Source organism: Cyanistes caeruleus, chromosome Z (assembly GCF_971803275.1).
Source record: "Cyanistes caeruleus chromosome Z, bCyaCae1.hap1.1, whole genome shotgun sequence".
Lineage (NCBI taxonomy): Eukaryota > Metazoa > Chordata > Aves > Passeriformes > Paridae > Cyanistes > Cyanistes caeruleus.
Genome location: NC_141732.1, coordinates 42,971,058 through 42,980,862, shown reverse-complemented (window position 1 = coordinate 42,980,862; position 9,805 = coordinate 42,971,058).

Sequence of the window (9,805 nt, the reverse complement as noted above, 5' to 3'; positions counted from 1 at the left end):
AGGAGTACAGAAAGCTATTTATAATTTTATTAACATGTATGTTTTGTCTTTTATTTACTGTGTATGGAAACCCCATTAATTTATCATGGCTTTGGAAATCTGTATTTGTGCATTATTTCCTCTTCATGTATAGAACAAATGTACAGACCCATCAAAATAAGTAAGTAGAAAGGACTGTGCTGCGCTGTGCTGTGCTGTGCTGTGCTGTGCTGTGCTGTGCTGTGCTGTGCTGTGCTGTGCTGTGGAGAAAAACTGCCCAGTTCAGGACAGACAAATGGTCTGTCATTGCTGCTGCTGTGGGTAACAGTGGCCTTTCAAACTGTTTCCAAAATGCAGATGTACAACTTCTACCTCTCCAGCAATTAAAAGAATACACTAGCTAGGATATGAGGTACATTTGCATTGACTTAAAAGACATAAACCTGAAATGGAAATAAAAAGAACAAGAATTTTTTTCAAGTGGAAAATTAGAGACAGGATAGAAGGGCAAAATGTAAGCAAGCAGGTTTTTCACATCAGCAATTCTTTCAGGCTCTAGATTATTAATTTTTCTGTTTTAAAAACTGGCTTCTTCTTATTTTTTCCTGCTTAAATGTTTAAGGGTGTTTTCTTTAAAACTGTTGAAAACTAGCTTCAATAGTTGAGTACAGGGAAAAACTAAGAGAACATGTAGTGCTAAGCAGAAGAGTCATGCAACCAGTCTGTGTGAAGACATTTCCCTGCATAAGTATTTTATGTAAGCAAAACCCATTAAATACCTTTGAGGACTAAACTGAGAAATCCAAATGTTGAAGATTTTGTTGGAGGCAAAGATCTTCTTAGAGGGAATAATCTGTAGACACCTCCTTTTCTGATCTCATTTTTCCCTGCTTAGATAAGCCAGGCTTTTCACTAAGTATTTATCAATATTAATCGAGCAAGAGAAGGAGTACAGTCCCATATTCTGAAGCTGAGTTTCTGTAAAGAAACGGGAACCTGACTTTTTGGTTCCCTTGGAAGAGCTGTTTTTTCAGTGTTACAACATGCAGCTCCCACTGGTGTCCACTGGAATTCGGTGAGTTTCTAAAAGCTGCCTTTTGGCAGCATCAATAACCAGGCATACAAATAATCTTTGATGTCTTCCTGGCTGTAGCAGTTTATCAGTAGCACTGAGAGATTAACATGCCTCTGCCTCTGAAAGGAGGCTTCCAGGAGCTGCCTGCAGTTTACAGACACAGACAGAAAGTGTTGCTGGCTCTTTAGTATAGATACAGGTAAGAAAGTTCAGTCTTGTCATCAAGGAGGAGTGGGAGGAAGTGTAAGGGACTTTCTGAGAGCATCCTCAAAGGGCTCTAATGTGGCATATGCCAGCTAAGAGTTTCTTGTAATTGCAACTGTCACATAAAAGAGACGAGAGAGTGCAGGTGAGTACAGAGAGATAGGCAGCAGTGCAAACCTCAGTCTGTTGTGAGTCAGTTACAGGTAATACACACCTGGCAGTGTAAAGATGCTTGCAGCCAGCTCTTACAGATGTCCTGCTCTAAGTTAATGCCGTTCCAGAGCCAAGAGCAGCTTTGACACTTGCTCACTCATTATTAAACATCAGAATACTATTTGCTGCTGCTTCTATCCTAAAAGTCATCCAGACTAGAACTGCAGGTGCTGCACTTTGGTATGAATCATAGCGTAAATATTGCCACAGTCACTGCTTGTCACAAACAGGTTTATTTCAAAATGATCATTGCCAAATTCCTCCTTTGTATGGCTGTTTTACAATTCTTCCTCTATTCCTGTCAGCATACTTGACACTGGGAGGTGAGAGAGATGGTCTTGTTTTTGTCCCTCCTCACCCTTGGAGGCACAATCTGTACAATTCACCCGTGAAAGAAGGTAAGGATTCTCTCATTTGACCATTCCATAAGATAAACAAACATGCTAATTTCACACAGTTTTTGTTGGTTTATTTTTGTTTTGGTTTGGGGGGGGGGGGGGGGTGTGGGTTCATTTATTTGTTTGTTTGGTTTGTTTGTTTGTTTTTCCCCAATTTTTTCCAATATAACCATAAATCTGATTTCCTCCACAGCAATGCATTCTGGTAAAATAAGGGGAGGTGTCTGGTGCAGGGAGACCCTGGAGTGCAATGCTGCGGTGGCTGAAATCTCTGCCTGGGAACGCAGCATTGCACAATCATCAAAATGCATAGCACAGCTTGGCCTGACCCCATCTCCTCCCCTCTCTCACCTCCTGTCTGTCTGTACAGGGGCTTCTGGGGAGATACGGGGCATTGCAGCAAGATGGACACATCTCTCATCAGACCTCCAGCCATCCCACCCTTTGCAACATCGTGCCTTCAGGCTATCTGTCAGCCAGGGTAAGAATCCAGTAAACAAGAGCACAAATCAAAAAACAACATTGTGACCTATTTAATGGGAAAAAGACTATGTCGACCCAAGCTGCTGGCAAAACTTGTTTCATTGCAATACCTGCTAGCCAAGTAAGTCATGTGTGGGGCACATGCATTTAAAGTTACCATGCTAGAAGGGTTGCTGCTCCACACTTTTAAACATCTCTGTAAAGGCTTGGTTGGATGGGAATGTATGCAGGCAGGCACATGCTACTTCTACAGCAACAAGAAGAGTCTGAGACTTGTTTCTCAAAGCTAATCATAATGCCTTTCTTGGTCAAGCATTCTAAACACCCATAGTATTTTCCCATGTTAGTGGTATGTGGATGTCCCCCTGTGACCAGGCTCCATTCCAAAGAACACACTATAGAGGACTCTGTTCTCCACTCCATCTTCTGCTGCATGCTTTCCATTACCTCCTCCATGCAGATAGCTGGGCAACAATTTGAGAAGAATGAAAGCAAAGGTTTGCAGGGATGTTTACAGCACAGGGGATGACTTTTGAGTCAAAGAGAGGGGGGACAGGCAACAAACCAAACACATCTATTCCAGTCTGAGGAAGCTCCGAAGAAACTAAATTATTCCAGTGACAAAAGAAAACTCTACAAAAGACATGGTAAGACAAGAAGGCATAAAGCAAGGCTCAAAGTCTAGTTAAAAAAAAAAAAAAAGCCATAAAAAGGTCTATGTAAAACAGCAGCTTTGATCTTCTGCCCTAACTCTGCCAGTTTCCACGTACAAGTAATGTGGCTGCAAATCTCATCTGTGAGTGGAATAGCTTCATCAACTCTTGCCTGAAGAAGATGTCCAGCTTGTGATGCTCAGAAAACTCTCCTCCACATATCAGTGCAATAATAATTTTTAACAGAAGAAACCATGAGATACTGAAGAAGAATGAGAAGCTTCCTTCTGTCATGAAACACACTGTACACAAACAGGAACACTACCACCATAGATTCACTGTATTCAAGCCCTCAGTTTGAACCCTTTGGACACTGGAGATATATATATAGCTATGAAATATTGCTGTAATACTAGTACAGGTTGAAACAAAACACTAGTGATCCTCATACACTTCATTGCAGAAAGCAACCCTGGCAAAAACTGCTGTGTGGTCTTCACAGCAGCTTTGGGGCAGGAAAAAAAATTGCTTAATAGTTCCACCTGGCCTCCACAGCATACAATTTGCTTACACAACTCTTAGAAATTTGTTAATTTCTCAAGTCAGGTGTTAAAAATGTCAGGTTACTCTCCATTTAGTCCTCTGAGAAATATTGCCTTAAATTATACACTCTTCAAAAGACACTTTATTCAGTAGACTGCATATAAGTGCCCTATAATTAGTGTTTTATTTTAGTCTTCCTGAAGTATAGTATAGTGCTGGGAAAAAACCGATGCAGTGCATTATAAGTGCATGGAAGACTTAGTGTTATCCGCTACTCCCTGAGCAGAAAAAAATCAATTCTTCCATCCCACTGAAGCAGAGAACTTAGGTATTTAGGGCTTAGTCCTGCAAACATTTAAAAGTGTGTGTGTGTGTGTGTGTTTGTGTGTGTGTGTGTGTGTGTGTGTGTGTGTGTAGTTTATTCATGTGAGTGAACTGACAGAATTAAACGAGACCATTTCTGTGGATGATTTTTCAGTGTCTTCAGAACTGGCATGACTGGACATTCCTGCCAAGTGGTGTAGAAATGCCATCTATAGAAATGGGGAAGTGTTCTATTTTTAAAAAGTGTATTGAATAATGGATTACTCAGGCAATATATTGACCTTTAGTGATGATTCTTTCATCTTAGCTGCTTTTCTAAGATGCTTTTTTAGGAAAATGACTTATGCTTCTTATCAATGTTGGTTTCTACTACTGATGAGAAGCACATTGTCACATCATACTTGGCAGACACAGGATGCTTAATCTTTAGAGATTTCACTTAACCCAGAAGACTCCACCTAATCAGAAGCAGTCAAACAGAAACGCAAAACTCATCCTGCCTTTGCCTTCTCCTTTTTCTGTAGGATGCCTGCTGCAGTGCAAAGCCTTGAGCTCCATAGACAAGGATATTGCACTGCCCATTTGCTTCAACACACTTCAGTTTCTTCACAAAAGAAGCACAGGCAGGAATTATTCTTCTCACCTACAATTCCAAGAATCTATCAGACTTCAGTAATAACACAGAGGTAGCTGTGGGTTCTTCTGCAAGTAAATGAGAGAGCAGCTGTGGAGATAGATGTTAACATGGATTGCAGAAGAAGTAGTGTGAGGGTAGTGTGAGAACCAATGCATTTTCATTATTTTTGGGACTCTTTTGTCTCCTGTTCATTCTTTTCTCTCTGTATCTCTTCCCATCCTCACTGAGCAAGTGAAAGCTGTGCCACAGATAGGAGCTACAGATGCTCAGATCAGGGAACATTGCAGTGCAGCTGCCAAGCACTGGTTTGTGGCAGCTGTGGTCTCCCTGGCTTTCCCCCAGCAGAGGCTCTGGTTTGGTTTTCTTCTTTCCCATCAAAAAGCTTCCTTCCAAGCAACAGGAGATTCTCTCCAAGCAGGAGATTTCTCCCTTTCACACCTGATTTGTGATGGCTAATGCCCTCAAAAGATACAGCAGGGAAATGGCACATGGATGTGGTGCCCTAGGTCTTGTATTCTCTATCAGAAAACAGAAGCAGGAGGCACTGATGGTCTGACTAAGGGAGTGGGAGCAGGACAAGTGTGAATCTCACCATTTATTCTGTATTGCCTACCTAGCAAAACCCTTAGTCGCACACTTTGAGCTCAGCCTACATAAGGATGCACAGTAAGGCGCTGTGTGCTTCACTATGATTCATGTGAAACTTGAGTATTTTCTTGACTAGGAAGGCTGTTTCAGAAATGTGAGGTAACCCTGGTGGTTCCCAGAACCAGTGGGAGAGAGGAACAAAATGGAAATAGTGGGGGGAAACAGGCAATGATGAGCAAGTCAATTATGCATATACACAACTGCAGGTACATAACTGAAGGTAAGGATAAGGTTGTCCAGGGACCAGAGGATAAAACTGTTCCTTTATCATATATCTCCCTTGCTTAGCATTCTTAAGAGCCACCCACAGCCCTGGTATCTGCAGTCTTGAAAAAAAACTCACTGCACCCTGCAGCTGAGTGTCATGAATGTACCTTTGCTCAAGTATGTGAGAACAAGTAACCAGTATCCTCTTGGATTTCTCTGCTTGAGGAGGAGGATAGCAAAAAGTCAGCCAAGTCAGCCAAGACCTCACTGGGCCATGATATTTCTAGATATTATTTTCTCCTTCCAGACTGTAGTGAATTCAGGATGCAGAACTACATCTGAGCTGAATTGAATTACAAACCCAGTTCATGAATTCCTGTCTTTCCAGTGTTTTGCATAAAAAAAGGTTCAAGCCCTTGTCAAAGAACATATTAGCAATTCAGCTTAAAAAAAAAATAAAATTAAAATCAGTTTGAGAATTAGCTTTCATCTTCTTCCGCTAAATTTTGGGCAGAATTGCAGCAACACATATGCTGATTTGTCAGCCCAAAAAATTTGTTTCTGCAGCCAGCATCTAGCTAGGAAAATATGTAGAAACGAGTCCTGACAGTTGTGTGGAGGTTTTATAGAGACACTGGTCCTGAATTATTTTTAAGCTTGTTCCTCTACTCCCTCACAGGTCTTGATTAACAAAGAGTTGTTAGTTAATGTTCGTGGAAGACGAAGGTGTTTAATCAATGCAAAATACTACCTTTAGTAGTGATTAATCAATGCAAAATATTACCTTTAGTAGTGATACCACTACAGTGAGGTATTTTATTATCTCTTTTTAATTTTGTTTTGATTATCTTCAGTCAAGATCTAGCCAAAAACACACAATGTGCATTAATGCAATATCTAGAGTGGCTTTTCTCAAAGGATAGAGATAAGGTAAGACTAGTACTTAATTAAATCAAATTTTACAGAGTGAATGGTCTTGGTGATAAAGCTTGGGGGCAGGAGGGAAGAAGAGTTTATTTTTGCTATTTTTTTATTTTGAAGAATTTGAAGCATAAAGAGCACTATAAAGGACTAGGAACTGACTCAATAGGTGGAAAAGTCAGGGGAAATACTAGAAAATCCCACATATTCTGCTTAATCCAACTATCAGTCACTTCTAGCAACTCTGTCCTTTGTCTCTCTTCATCTTCACTCTGCATGAGGAGCCATCAGCACACAACCTTAGTCATCTGAGGGAAGATTAGGAGAAAGACCACTGGCGGCAGAGGGGCTCACGGCCGAGGAGATGGACTTCTACCTCACTGAGGTTACCGCAGGAGGAGCAAACAACCTCAGTGGCACTGGGTTTGTACAGAATCATCAGACAGGCACAAAATTTGCCTTGAGTCGAGGTGAAAAGGGCATGTTACAGCCAGAGGTAAAGCATGCAGACATATGCATGCTAGACATTCTGGTATCATTTGAAAATATGTTCATATTGATTCTGGTTTGAAAGCTAACATGAAAAACCAGACAGTTGTCTGAGTCAAAATTTTCTAAACTCTTTCTTAAAGACTTTTCTTGGTGACTCCTTGCTTTGATGTCTCCAGTCCCCTTCAGACAAATAAGGCAACTGAAGGCTTGCATAGTGGGAAATAGGCAGTGTAGATCTTAAATCTGGCCAAATACAGAAAGAAGTATGGGCTAGTCCCAGCTGGATTTTGCCACTTCTGCTTGGCTCTTCTTTCAGTGAGTAGTAAAGAAGAAGAGAAAACAGCTTTCTGTATGGTATTAGAAATCATTAGACAACCAAGTCTAATCCAGTATTTGATTATTAGAGTATTCTGTTGTTTTATTTTTAAATACTGCTTCACAGGGAGATAATTTATCTTTATCTTCACAGGAGATAATTTAGTAATATTATGATGGAGCATTTTAATTTAAATTATTATAGTCTACTAAATACAGAACATTGCTGATGTTTTTCCATTAATAATTGGCCCTTCTTTCTACAATTTTGAATTTACAATCTGTGAATGGTTTAGGACAGTACAAACTCAGCCGATTGAACAACAGATGAGATAATGTTCTCATTATTATAATGATTTCATATTTGAGTTATAGATATATTTTTTCATGAAACCCAGGAAGAAAACAGCTATGCCAGTATGGAGCCATTTTTGGGTGTCCTTGCCTTGTTACAATGTAAAACTATTTAGGGTGGATGTCCAGCTGTGCTAATGTAGTAGTACTGCATGGAAAAAAAAAAAAAAAAAGAAGTAAAAAATTCAAGCTTATTTAGTGGGGGGGGGGAGGGGGGGAATAAGATTTTTTTTTTTTTTTTTAATATTTGCCACTGTACATATAGTCAAAATAGTCAAAAAATAAGGAGTTTTTAGGTAAACTGGAGACTGCTACTATGTTGATTATTTTGTATATTTCTGCACTTTCTTTCTCCCTTCCTTCCTCTCTGTCTTCATCATAGTATTTGGGGAACCTTTTGCAGGTAGCTTGCGAATGTACCTAGTTCCAGTTCCAAGTGTCAAGACTGAGAGCCCCTGAAAATTTGCACTGAAACCTGCACCAAGGAAAGCCTTTGTTAACAGACAAGTTAGCTGGAGCAGACTGCATTCACCCTGGCAAAACCCTAAAACACAGCCTCTGTTTTGAACAGTTACTTGTTTAGCCAAAAACAAAGTCCTTAAAAAAAAAGGTAGCTGGGGGAAACAGCCGGCACTCTGGATTGCACTGTGTGCTCAAGTGTCTGCCCTTCATGCTAATGGGAGGGCTTGGGACCACTATCAGGGGGCAGGAGAGCAGAAGGCAACCCAGGTACACGGCATCGAGACAGGCTCTGAACAAAGGGGTTTCATCACCGCCTTTCCAGCCACGGGCAAAGGCCAGATTTTTTGTATTAGATCACGGATATGGTCAGTAATGAGTTGTTTGCAGGCCAATGTGTAAAACGGCTTACTTAGCTGATATCCAAGTCTGACTTTGAGCAATAGAGCTCAGGGAGCAAGGAATCTGCAGGTAGAGTACACTGTAATGTGAATGGTGAGACATGGCTTGAGCAGGGCCCAGTATTAGGCAGCAGAACCAGAGTCCAGCATGGCTGTAAGCTACTGTAGGCACCATCATGACCACTCCAGGTGAGCCCGCTTTTCTGGTAATGCATGCACACCAAGAAATAGCCTTCCATAAAAGCAGCGGAAGACTCTGGTGACAAGGATGAGAAATGATTGTGTGAATACTGTGTCAGTCACTCACAGTTCTCTTCTTCAAGCCCAGGGGCAAGGTCTAGAAAAATCCCTGTGGATGTTTCCATATGAAGCAAGAGGAAATTGCATAAGCTTATATATAGCTGCCCATGAGACAAGTTTGAGAAGCAGCATTCAACCCTCAGCTCTGCAGCTGCTGCACTATGTATGGCCTTGTCATGCAGCCATCACGAACACTGCTGCAATGCAAAACAGTTTCCTAAAGTATCTTGTTTCATGCTGACCACTAACTAAATCAGCTTCACTTCATATCCAGATGACTCTTGCACGCACTCACTTTCAGTGGCAAATGAACAGCCAGTGCAGAAGTCATTTGCCTTCTGCTGTGCTGTCCTGAAGCTTGCGGCATACATTTAGGATGTCTCACAGACAGGCTGATCAAAAGAGATCAAAAGAAATTCTGCTCTACTGATAATGTGAAGATTCAAATCAAAAAGGTTCTTGGTGGCCATAAAGGTTCTAATAAAGGTTCTATGAAAGACCTGGTGTAGTGTGTCTGCCACAGTGATCAAGCAGTTATTAAAATATATTATAATGTAATTCTGGCAGCAACTGCCAGAGCATCAATGGGCTGAGAATGCTTCAACTGACTCTCAGAGACTGACAAGGCAATGTGCATTTCACTCACTTATATCACATGTGTGATCATATTCCCCAAACTAGGTAACCCTTGCATTTATCTTGACTGGCAGAAATAAGAAAAGTGATGTGATGCATTACAATTTACTGTGGCTAATCGTGGTATTGAAGAACCTACAGTAATTAGTTAATAGTCACTCATTTTATTTCGGTGGCCACAGCTGCACGTTACTGCTTCTTCTTTCCTCAATCTTTCTGTTTGTAAAGCAGAAATAACAGCAGGTGTGAGTCACCACTGCTCTTACCCAAAAAAACACATGCAGTCATTTTGCTTTTACCTGATTTTCAGGAAAACAAACTTTAGACCCATGTTTGATTGTTTCAATAGCCTCTCTCCTCTTCTGCAAACAGCTTTTGTTTAATCTTCTCTCACATGATCTGTTAATGAAGCCCAGACTGTAACTTTTAAGTTTAAAAATAATTCCTCACCTCACTCACAGTCTCTAACCTTATCATGGGAAATGCTTTCCAGCATGTCAACTTGCCCTTTAGACACTACTGCTCCAAGACACAGACAGATTTGTCTTTTATGCTATGCAACT